At 39.7% G+C, this 12,977-nt stretch overlaps 1 protein-coding gene across 2 annotated transcripts in view; it reads right to left on the reverse strand.

The window, feature by feature from the left end:
* LOC132393023 (pleckstrin homology-like domain family B member 2) overlaps positions 1-626 on the reverse strand; it is a 414,321-nt gene extending 413,695 nt beyond the window's left edge. For both annotated transcript variants that reach the window (XM_059967716.1, XM_059967715.1), the window contains exon 1: positions 388-626. The gene's annotated coding sequence lies outside the window, so the exon portion shown is untranslated. The remainder of the gene's footprint in view (positions 1-387) is intronic.
* Positions 627-12,977: the final 12,351 nt, after the last annotated feature.

The following is a 12,977-nucleotide window of genomic DNA, read 5'->3' on the forward strand; positions in this document are numbered from 1 at the left end:
TCACCTCTACCCATGGAAGTCTATTAGCTCTTCCAGGTTCTTTCAGCCTCCCTCCTCCCCTTCCCCTCCCCACTCACTTCACCGGGGGTAAGGAGAGAGAGAGAGAGAGAGAGAGAGAGAGAGAGAGAGAGGGCACAGTGAGGTCGGGGAATGGGTAGAGAGGAGAGACGAGATGTGGTGGAGGGAGAAGGTGGGGCAGAGGGAAGAGCAATGGGACGGGTAGAGGAGAGGGAGACAGGCGCGGGGCTGATGACTGGGAAGGGGTGGAGAGCAAAGGGATCTGACTGAGGACACGGGAACCCTGCATTGTACCCCGATCCGTGTGGGGACGGAGAGATCCCTCAGTGTCCCCGGACCCCGTTAGGCTGGGGCGCGGTCTGTACTCACTCCGCCTGTCGCCGGGTTCGGATCCGGACCGCCGTCCGCTCCCACAGACGTCGCTCCCGCTCAGCTCCTGTCCGGCCACGTAGCGCAAGGGAGCGGGGGCGGGAGCGCGCACACGCGGGTACACCCCGGCAGAACAGCCCGACATACAGTGTGCGACCCACACCCTAACAGCCCAGCTCGACATACGCCAGCACACCACGAATTCAGCTCGATACACTCGGTGTACAGCCCAACTCATCCGGTACAGAATCTCACACACGTCGACACACCAGGGGTACAGTCTAACCCACCCATTGGAACACCCTTATGCGTAGGGAGCACAACGCAACGCCTCCTGTATGACAGGGGTAAGTTTTTCATGCTGAAGGTGGGTAGATAAACGGAATGAGCTGCAGAGGAGGTGGGAACAATTACATTTCAGACTTTTGAAGAAATTCATGGATAGGAGAGGTTTAGAGAAATGTGGACCAAATACTAATTTTAAATAGTGTGAATGGGCATCTTGATGAGCATGGATGAGCTGGGTTGTTTCTGTCCAGCATAATTCCATGATCCTAGGAAATATTTCACTTCACTTCAACGAAATGCCCACATGAAAAAAGGATTCCTTAAAGCTTCCACAAGGAGTCCTTGGCAACAGCTGAGGTGTTTCAGTCCACACCTTGAAATGGATGGATTTACTACATAACTGACTTCATCAAAATGATGTGGAGTTCAAGTGTCTTTAATGATGCCCCCCACCTGTTACTTCCTTGAAACACCCATATCTTAACTTTGCAAAATCATGCACTCCAGAGGTTTGACTGCAATTAGTTTTTGAAGGACCTCGGCAGGTTGGATGAAGAAAATGTATTTCCTCTGTTGGAGAACCTAGAACTAGGATTGTGAGTCTTTGGATTTCTGTACATCAAGAGCCTTTGAATATCTCTAAGGTAGTAATTCTGACTACCGTCTCTCATAAATTTACAAACTTCTATCCGGTCTTCCCTCAGCTTCCAACACTCCAGAGAAAACAACCAAAATTTGTCCAACCTTTCCTTAAAGCTCACATTCTCTATTCCAGGCAATATCCTGTAAATCTCTTCTGCATCTTCTCCATCGCCTCCACATTCTTCCTGCAATGGGGCAACACAATAGCCATTAACCATCCCTATGTGTAGTCCCAATGTAACTTCTCCAAATGAACAAGCACACTGTCCATTCAACAGACAAAATGCCAGAGGAACTCAGCAGACCAGGTAGCATCGAGGGAAATGAGAACAGTCGACATTTCGGGCCAAGACCCTTCATCATTTCACTCTCTATTCTGTGATGGATGCTTTAGAGAGGCTGAAGAGATCTATCAAAATGATTCAAAGGGCAACGGACATTGAGGAAGTTAAGGTTGTTCTTCTTGGAACTGAGGAAGATGCAAAGGGATCTGACTGAAATTTCAAATCATGAAGCCTATAGACAGAATCAATGGAAAAAGCTGCTCCCATTCATGTAGGGTTTCAAGAACCAAATTGTATCCCATAAAGGTACTTTCCAAAGCAAAGTGATTTGAAGAAATATCTTTTCCCCAATGAGTAGTAGGAACCAGGAATGTATTGCCAGAGTTGGTAAGAGCATTTATTCAATTGTAGTATTTGGAGGAGAAAGAGAAGCACTTGCAGGGGTGTAAGGAGGTAAGTGGGAATTGATATCAGGTGGATTGCTCTGGAAAATAACAAGCAAGAGCCCAATGGCTTTCTTCCATGCTGTAACCAGTAATTCCATGTGACGTTCCATCCACGTGGATCCACCAGAGGCTGGAGACCCAACAATTCTGAGAGCAGATTTTGGATCTGTAAACAAAGACAATCAGTCATCAAAAATTTTCTCTCATTGCCTTCTAAATAATGTTTTACGTTTTTAAAATTTTATTTATCAGAAAATTTCACTATCGATAGACACAGTCATTTCACGTCCATAAAAATACATTAAAAAACTATACTTGGAAACAATTTCTTAATGATAATTTTTCATACAATCATTTCTTTCTCTAAGTATTGCAGTCACCAGATATAACAAGAAATGAACAATTAAAACAGAAGAATGGTCAAGTAATCATCGCTGATCAAAACTGACTTCTCTCCGTTGTAAGATGAAGGATATCAATTAATTGGTTCATTGATTATTTACTGACATTCTGATTTGAAATTAGTTGATATAAGATGGGCCAGTGATAATGCCGTTGGATCACCATCTCTCTCCAATGGTGGAAAACACTGACGAGTAAAAGTGCCCAATGAAAGTGGGCTAATGAACTCCACAAAGAAACGATTGAGCTACTAATCTACACTGATTATTCTTACCCATCCTAATTTAATCACACTTGAGAGACTGAAGTTGCTGCACCAAGAAGTTTCTCAGAAACAAAAACTATAATTTTCAGTTTTGCTGAATAATAAAACCAGAGAAATCACAACAAATGAAACAGTGGAGGCCCAAGACCCCATCATCATTGTGAAAACAGTATTTTACCAGGAGGACAATATTCCTTACTAAACCACAGGCGAAGCTCAATCACTTTTCTGATGTGGAACAGAAATCCTAATTTCCCCAGAAAAAGCTAAAACAATGCTTCAAACAATTCAAATTATAAACAGACTGCGTGCTTCTTCATGCACAATATACAGTATGACACAGTTACTCTCTTGATGTACTATGTAGGGCTGGGTCAGTGTACATACATCTATGGAGGTAAATGGTAATTATCTTTGCTCGTTGCCTTGTACGCAATCCCAGTGTAGCTGAACAAGCTGAACCCTGAGAACATATGTACAACATTTTGATCAAATATAATTTGCTTTGACCAGCCACTGTGCTGTTCTGATTTAAATATCTTATTGGACTTTTGTGCCTCTGTTTTGCATTTATTTTTAATACAGAGCTTGGAAGAAAATTTATCAATTAAAGTTATCTGAGATGAGGTGTACAATTTGCTCCTAGTCATTAGTATTTCAAATGTATTCTATATTCGCTGATAAATTGGAATGAATTTGGAATGTCTTCTCCAGCTTTTGATGCTTTTATTTCATATTTGTGGCATTTTTTACCTGTTGCCAGGTAATTTACCTGCATCTTGATTAGTTAAGGACATCGAAGGTTACGAGGAAAGGGCAGGAGAATGGGGTTGAAAGGCAAAATTACTCATTCATGATGAAATGATGGAGCAAACTCGATGAAGCAGGTGGCCTAATTTTGGTCTTTGGTCTGATATAAACCAATTATTTTTAAAACGTTATTAACTTCAACAAAACATTCATGAAAACAAGACAAAAATCTGCAGATGATTGAAATCGGAAATAAAACTACTGAAATATTTAGCCAGTCAGGCAACAACTGTGGGGAGAGAAACAGAATGAATGTTTCCGTTCCAAGATAGTTATTTGCAATCGGGAACAACTGAAGAGTCAGGGTAGGATGGATAGGACAAAGCAAATGTCTATGATAGAATAAGCACAGGGTTGCAATGGCAAACAATGTGGGGAGCTCTGGCCATTTGGACGAATAGAGCATTTAGAGGTTTGCTCCTTAAGGTTGTTATTGCTGCCATGTGGCTGTACCCACTCATGGGGAAGGCTTAGTAGTGAACCCTGAGGAAAAGTATGGAGTTGGAGTCCCTAAGGTAGTTCAGTGCTGACTGGCAACTCCTGAGACACCACTGATGCCAGACTGTATCGGTCTCTGCAGTTCCTTTGAGTCCATCAGCTGCATGGGAAACAGCTGGCTCTCCTTATCATACTGCCCTGTATCATACAGACAGGTAGGACGCAACGTCCATGGTCAACCTCAACCAAAACAGGGCCTCAGTGACTGAGAACACAAAGAAGGGCATCGTGTTGCAAAGAGCAAGACTGTGTGGGACATGGCCAGCAGGTCAGGATCTACTCATGGAAAGAGTACGTAACGGTCACACTCTTCAGTTTAATAGTAATAATATCCAGTACTAAATACTATCATATTATCGACAGCTTCTGCTCTGGGGAAATCCAGTATGCTCTCGAAGGTTCACACTCTTCCACACAGATCCTGAAATCAGCGACCACTGTGGCATATTCATTCAGATTCAAAGATGAATTCCCGAATATTGTCCGGTCCACTGATTCAAAGCAGTCCTGTAGGGACTCCACCCCTTCCCCTGACCAGACCCTCACGGTCCTCGGTCTCCAGGAATAAAAGTACAGCCAGGTGGTAGGACTTGTCCAAGTGCAGGCATGGGATGGCACGGTAACAGTGGTCAAGTGTGTTGGCTCCTCTGGTTTCACAGGTGATGGACGTTAGCGGTAGTGGGTTAAAGGTCCTCAGCTGAAACCCCCCGCAATGATAGGGAAGGCACCAGGGTCCACCGCTTCATGACGGCTTGTTACAGTGCTCTGCTCCTCCAGGGCCTGGCTGATATTGGGCAGGCATGGAATGTACACTGCTACCAGGAATGCTCCCTCGGCAGTTAAAATGGATCACTTCCAATCATCTATAAAAACTTTTAAAGATACGTGAAAAGAAAAAGATTGGTCAAGACAAATGTAGGTCCTTTACAGTCAGAAACAGGTGAATAGATCATAGGGAACAAAGACATGGCAGACCAATTGAATAACTACTTTGGTTCTGTCTTCACTAAGGAGGACATAAATAATATTCTGGAAATAGTAAGGGACCGAGGGTCTAGTGTGATGGAGGAACTGAGGGAAATACATGTTAATAGGGAAGTGGTGTTAGGTAAATTGAAGGGATTAAAGGCAGATAAATCCCCAGGTCCAGATGGTCTGCATCCCAGAGTGCTTAAGGAAGTAGCCCAAGAAATAGTGGATGCACTAGTGATAATTTTTCAAAACTCCTTAGATTCTGGATTCGTTCCTGAGGATTGGAGGGTGGCTAATGTAACCCCACTTTTTAAAAAAGGAGGGAGAGAGAAACCAAGGAATTATAGACCGGTTAGTCTGACATCGGTGGTGGGGAAAATGCTAGAGTTCAATATCAAAGATGTCATAACAGCACATTTGGAAAGAGGTGAAATCATCAGATAAAGTCAGCATGGATTTGTGAAAGGAAAATCATGTCTGACGAATCTTATAGAATTTTTTGAAGATGTAACTGGTAGAGTGGATAGGGGAGAGCCAGTGGATGTGGTATATTTAGATTTTCAAAAGGCTTTTGACAAGGTTCCACACAGGAGATTAGTGTGCAAACTTAAAGCACACAGTATTCGGGGTATGGTATTGAGGTGGATAGAGAATTGGTTGGCAGACAGGAAGCAAAGAGTGGGAGTAAGCGGGACCTTTTCAGAATGGCAGGCAGTGACTAGTGGGGTACCGCAAGGCTCAGTGCTGGTTCCCCAGTTGTTTACAATATATATTAATGATTTAGACGAGGGAATTAAATGCAACATCTCCAAGTTTGCGGATGACACGAAGCTGGGCGGCAGTGTTAGCTGTGAGGAGGATGCTAAGAGGATGCAGGGTGACTTGGATAGGTTAGGTGAGCGGGCAAATTCATGGCAGATGCAATTTAATGTGGATAAATGTGAGGTTATCCACTTTGGTTGCAAGAACAGGAAAACAGATTATTATCTGAACGATGGCTGATTAGGAAAAGGGGAGATGCAACGAGACCTGGGTGTCATTGTACACCAGTCATTGAAAGTGGGCATGCAGGTACAGCAGGTGGTGAAAAAGGCAAATGGTATGTTGGCATTCATAGCAAAAGGATTTGAGTACAGGAGCAGGGAAGTCCTACTGCAGTTGTACAAATGTTTTAATATAAGAGATTCTTCTTTTCCCGTATCCATTTGGATTCCTATTTATATATAAAATCTTCTGGTATATTTTCTCCTATCTTATCAAACTCTATTCTAATCCATGCCGGTTTTTCTTCATCAAAAAAGATGCAATAAATCTAAGTTGATTTGCTTTATAATAATTCTTAAAATTTGGGAGTTGTAACACTCCTAGGTCAAATTTACATGTCAATCTTTCCAATGATATTCTTGACATCTTACCTTTCCAAAGAAACTTCCCCACACATTTATTCAACTCTTGAAAAAACTTCTGGGGCAGTTGTATTGGTAATGTTTGGAATAAATATTGTAATCTGGGAAATATATTCACTTTTACGGCATTAACTCTACCTACTAATGTTATTGGTAATATCATCCATTTATCAAGATCTTCTTGTATTTTTTTCAATAATGGCAAATAATTTAATTTATATAAATTCTTTATATCATTATCGACTTATACCTAAATATTTTATACCATTTGTCGGCCATCTAAATTGAGTTACTAATCGACATTGACTATAGTCTCCTTTAGTAAGGGGTAAAATTTCACTTTTATCCCAGTTTACTTTATACCCTGATATTTTCCCATATTCTTCCAATCTGAAAGATAATTTATGCAATGAATGCAATGGGTTTGTTAAATAAATCAGAACATCATCAGCAAATAAATTAATCTTATATTCCTCCTGGTTAACTCTGAAGCCCACAATATCTGGATCCGTTCTAATTAATTCAGCTAATGGTTCTATCGCCAATACAAATAGGGCAGGTGATAATGGACAACCTTGTCTAGTTGACCTTGTTAAGTGGAATGATGTTGAAATTTGACCATTTGTCACTACTTTAGCTTTGGGACTAGTATTTAAGGTTTTAATCCATTTTATAAAAGATTTTCCTAACCCATATTTTTCCAATAACTTAAATAAAAAGTCCCATTCCAATCTATCAGATGTTTTTCAGCATCCAAAGCAACTGCCAACTCACTTCCTCCTTCTTTTGTGCCAGATGAATTATGCTAAGTAACCGAGTTACATTATCCGCCGATTGTCTATTTTTAATAAAGCCTGTTTGATCCACATGTATTAATTTTGGTAAATATTTAGATAATCTATTAGATAAAATTTTTGCTATTATTTTATAATCTGTATTCAACAAAGAAATAGGCCTATATGATGTTGGTTTTAAAGGATCTCTATCTTTTTTTGGCAATACTATTAGGATCGCTGTCGAAAAAGATTGTGGAAGTTTATGTGTCCTTTCTGCTTGATATATTAACTCCATAAAGGGAGGGATTAATAAATCTTTAAATTTTTTATAAAATTCAGGTGGAAAATCATCTTCTCCTGGAGATTTATTACTCTGAAGTGATCCTAAAGCTTCTTCAACCTCTTTTAATGCAAAGGGCATATCTAATCCTTTCTGTTCTTCCGAATTCAATTTTGGAAGAGTTATTTGTGATAAAAAAATTCTATCTCAGCAACCTCATTTTGTGATTCTGACTGATATAATTCGAAGTAAAAAATTTTTAAAGTTTCATTAATTTCTAAAGGTTTATAAGTAATTTTATTTGCAATTGTTCTAATTGCATTTATTGTTTTGGAAGCCTGCTCTGTTTTCACCTAATTCGTAATATCTCTGTTTAGTTCTCATGATTACTTTTTCTGTTCGATATGTCTGGAGTGTATTATATTGTAGCTTCTTATTGACAAGTTTTTCTTCTGTCATATATCTTTGGGATTCTTTTTCTAATTTTGTAATCTCTTTTTCTAATTGATCTATTTCTACCATATATTCCTTCTTAATTTTAGAAGTATAACTTATTATCTGACCCCTCAAGTATGCTTTCATCGCTTCCCATAATATAAATTTATCATCAACTGAATATGAGTTTGTATCCAAAAAAAATTGGATCTGTTTTTTCATAAAATCACAAAATTCTTGACGTTTTAATAAAATTGAATTAAATCTCCATCTGTAAATCAATGCCTCCTTATCCATCAGTATCATTGTCATTATCAAGGGGGAATGATCTGACAGTATTCTCGCTTTATAGTCTACACTTTTCACTCTATTCTGAATATTCATTGATAACAGGAAAAAATCAATCCTTGATTAAGTTTTATGTCTATTTGAATAAAATGAATAATCTCTTTCTCTTGGATTAATTCTTCTCCATATATCAATCAAATTTAAGTCTTTCATCAATGATAAAGTTAGCTTTATTACTTTTGATTTTGTAATAGCCATAGTTGACCTATCTAGAACTGGGTCTAAACAAAAGTTAAAATCTCCACCTATTAATATTTTATCATGTGCATCAGCCAATTTCAAAAAAATTTCTTGTATGAATTTTGCAACATTTTCATTTGGTGCATAAATGTTCATAAGAGTCCATAATTCTGAAAAGATTTGACAATGTATAATCACATATCTCCCCACAGTATCAATTAGTACATTTTGTATTTTAATTGGTAAGGTTTTATTAACCAAAATTGCAACTCCCCTCAACTCTGAATTAAATGAAGCTGCAATAACACTTCCAACCCAATCTCTCTTTAATTTCTGATGTTCTGTCTCTGTTAAATGTATTTCCTGCAAAAAGCTATATCTCCTTTCATTTTCTTAATATATGTTAAAACTCTTTTTCTTTTCACAGGTCCATTAAGCCCATTAACATTAAAACTTAAAAAAACTGAGTAAATGAGTCATACCTTGGGGAATCTCTTTAAAATTCTCCATGTTGCTATGTGTCTCCCCCCCCCCCCAATCATCCAGGCAAAAAAAGAAAAATAGAAGAAAGATAGATAGTAAAGAAAAAAATAACAAAATACTCCCCCACTAATGCTGTGAATGAATAGAAACACAACATTACCCCCTCCATTTTACGGGTCGTGGCAATCGCCATGATTACACATGTGAATCCTGCAGCAATCAGTCAGAAGCTCCTCCAGCTCCCCGTAACACAAAGATATATATATATGTGAAGAAGAAAAATTAATATCTCTACTCCCAATTAATATTCCTCAATTATTTTTATCTTGTTTCCCTTCTATCATATACTTAAAGTATATTTGTATATTCTTCTACTCATAAATGTCCATCAAATCCAATCCCTATCTCAGTCTTCATCTTTAATCCATTTCATTTCCATAATTCTTCACCACATCTCGCGAATATTAGGAAGTTCTTGTACAAGCTCCTCCGCTTTCCGATGATCAGTAAAAAAATCTTCTTTCTTTGTCATCCAAAAAAATTATCAGTGTTACTGGGTCGCTCAATATAAATTTATAACCCTTTTCCCATAAGATTTTTTTCACAGAATTAAATTCCTTCCGCCTGTTCAAAAGGCCGTAACTTATATCAGGATAAAAAAGGACTCTTTTCCCTTCTATCATTAATGGCCCATTTCTCCTTCTGGCACCTTGAGCAGCTGCCTTCAAGATCTTTTCTTTATCTTGATATCTTAAACATTTTATCAAGGTTGATCGTGGATTTTGATCTTGTTGGGGCTTTGGTCTTAAAGCTCTATGAGCCCTTTCGATTTCAATTAACTGACTTCCCTCTTCCATTTCCAAGATTTCCGGAATCCATTTTTGAAAGAATATTATTGAATCTTCTCCCTCTATACCTTCTTTAAGACCAACAATCTTAATATTGTTTTGTCTGCTGAAATTTTCAAGCACATCTACTTTTTCCAACAGCCGTTTTCTTTCTGATGTCCAGGCAGAATATTATCTTCCACCTTGTCCACTCTTTCAGTGGTGTCTCCCAGTTTTTCTTCCAACTTTTTAACTTCCTTATCCATTTTCTTTTGTTTTTCCACCACCTTATCAAGTGTAATCTTCACATTTCCAATATCTGTTTTTATTACTTTTAATTCATGCATTATTTGTATCAGGGCTTTTCTTATGTCTCCAGAAAGTTTTCCACTTTTAATTTCCTCCTGGTCTTCTTCTTCTTCATCTATTTCTTCATCTGTGTTTTCCAGAGAGTCTGATTCTACTTCCGATTCACTTTCATTTTCACTTCCAGTCGCAGTTGGTACTTGTAGTTTTGTTTGCACCTGTTTGTGCACACTCATTTCTTCATGCATACGCAGCTCCCGCTGTTTCTTCTTAGAGACTGTTGGTATTGCCGCAGCCTCCTGCCCTGCACCATCGGAGGTGACTTGTACTTCACCAGGAAGAGATCCAACTTGAGTACGAGGCCCCGCCAAAACAGCCGGGCCTCTTTCCCCGCCAACTCGCGCTGACTTCAAAGTAGTAATTCTCTTCTGTTTCTGTTTAGGAGGCATATCTAAAGTCCTGAATTGTTTATAAGTAGTTTCTAGAAGGTATTTATTAACTCTTCTTCACTTAAACTTTCTTTTATTGGTTTTTACGGGAGAGCTGGATTTCCATGTCTCGATCCTATGTCATCACGTGATGTCCCCCCAGCAAGAAGAGTTTAAAAGCAAGACAGCTTTAAGAGTGGGTGTCGGAGGAGCAAGCGACACAGTAGAGGGAGACAGAGTAGGAGGGCTTTGGCTCAATGGGGCTTCACCCAGGAAATTGTAGACCAGGGAGTCTTACTTCAGTGGTTGGTAAGTTGTTGGAGAAGATCCTGAGAGGCAGGATTTATGAACATTTGGAGAGGCATAATATGATTAGGAATAGTCAGCATGGCTTTTGAGCCTGATTGAATTTTCTGAGGATGTGACTAAACACATCGATGAGGGTAGAGCAGTAGATGTAGTGTTTATGGATTTCAGCAAGGCATTTGATAAGGTACCCCATGCAAGGCTTATTGAGAAAGTAAGGAGACATGGGATCCAAGAGGACATTGCTTCATTGATCCAGAATTGGCTTGCCCATAGAAGGCAAAGAGTGATTGTAAATGGGTCATATTATTCATGAAGGTTGGTGACCAGTGGTTTGCCTCAGGGATCTGTCCTGGGACCCCTTATCTTCATGATTTTTATAAATGACCTGGACAAGGAAGTGGAAGGAAGGGTTCGTAAATTTGCTGAAAACACAAAAGGTTGTGGGTGTTGTGGATAGTGTAGAGGGCTGTGGAGAGCTGTTAGAGGTTACAGTGGGACATTGATAGGATGCAAAACGTAGGTTGACTGGGTGGTTAACAAGGCATATGGTTCATTGGTCTTCATCAACTGTGGGATTGAGTTTAGGAGCTGAGAAGCAATGTTGCAGCTATATAGGACCTTGGTCAGTCCCCACATGGAGTACTGTGCTCAGTTCTGGTCGCCTCACTACAGGAAGGATGTGGAAACCATAGAAAGGGTGCAGAGGAGATTTACAAGGATGTTGCCTGGATTGGGGAGCATGTTTAATGAGAATAGGCTGAGTGAACTTGATCTTTTCTCCTTGGAGCGACAGAGGATGAGAGGTGACCTGATAGAGGTGTATAGACCTGATAGACGATGAGAGGCATTGATTGTGTGGATAGTCAGAGGCTTTTTCCCAGGGCTGAAATAGCTAACATGAGAGGACACAGTTTTAAGGTGACTGGAAGTAGGTACAGAGGAGATGTCAGGTATAAGTTTTTTACACAGAGAGTGGTGAGTGTGTGGAATGGGCTACCAGTGGTGGAGGTGAATATGATAGGGTCTTTTAAGTGTTATGAATGAGGAGCAACTCTGATGGGCAGAAGGGTACAGAATCGCCAATGCCCGCCCCACCCCCCTTTTTGAGAATTGCAAGATCGCTATTATTTCGGGTCTGATACCCAGGAAATGAGAGAGGTACACATCATGTCAGTAATGAGAGAGAGACAACGCCAGAATACACAAGGTGGAATGTCTCCTATTGACAAAGAGAGAGATTACTGCTATTGTCTCTTGAAGGAGGAATTGTGTATTGAGTAAAAATACACAAAAATAATATCAATGCAAATATACAGATAATGTACGTCATCAATACTAAACCTAAAAGTGCGGGTATAATAATCATCAATAAGAAATACTATTCATTGAAACCCCTCAGCGGGCAGCCAGAGTGGTCTGGTTGAGGGATTGCATCATCCCAAACTGATTGACATCCGAGATCCCGTGAGTGGGGATAAAAAGTTGGGTCTGGGAAACACCCCTCAGACGCACCAAGAGAAACGCTACGGGACAGGTGGGGGCTTGTGTGTGTGTCCACCCTTGTCTGGGCGACGAGTCCACCATGGAATGGTCTAGCTAAAGGATGCAGAGTGGTCATACGTGAATGGCCACGGCAACAATGAATCGAAGGATCCAGATCGTAAAAGGAAAGTCGGCAAGTTAATAGCTGTTACTTCTTTCTCTCTCTCTCTCCAACAATTGCCACACAGTGATCAATGACGACTGCAGCCTGTATGAACTGAACTGAACTTTATATTTCCATCGGACTGTTCATTATCCCTAGACAATGAATGAGCTTATTTCTTATTGATGATTATTATACCCGCACTTTTAGGTTTAGTATTGATGACGTATATTATCTGTATATTTGCATTGATATTATTTTTGTGTATTTTTACTAATAAATACTGTTAAAAATAGTATCATCAGACTTCAACGACTACTCCTATCTTTGCTGGTAAGACACCCAGTTACGGGGTTCATAACATAAGAGACTCCTGGATAGGTACATGGAGCTTAGAAAAATAGAGGGCTATGGATAACCCTAGGTAATGTCTAAAGTAAGTAAATGTTCAGCTCAGCATTGCTATATGTTTCTCTGTTTCTATAACATAAAAAGAAGCGGTCCCAACTCTGTCCCCTGCAGAACACCACAGAAAATAGTCTGCGTGTTTATTTCTTCTA

Source organism: Hypanus sabinus, chromosome 4 (assembly GCF_030144855.1).
Source record: "Hypanus sabinus isolate sHypSab1 chromosome 4, sHypSab1.hap1, whole genome shotgun sequence".
NCBI classification, from domain to species: domain Eukaryota; kingdom Metazoa; phylum Chordata; class Chondrichthyes; order Myliobatiformes; family Dasyatidae; genus Hypanus; species Hypanus sabinus.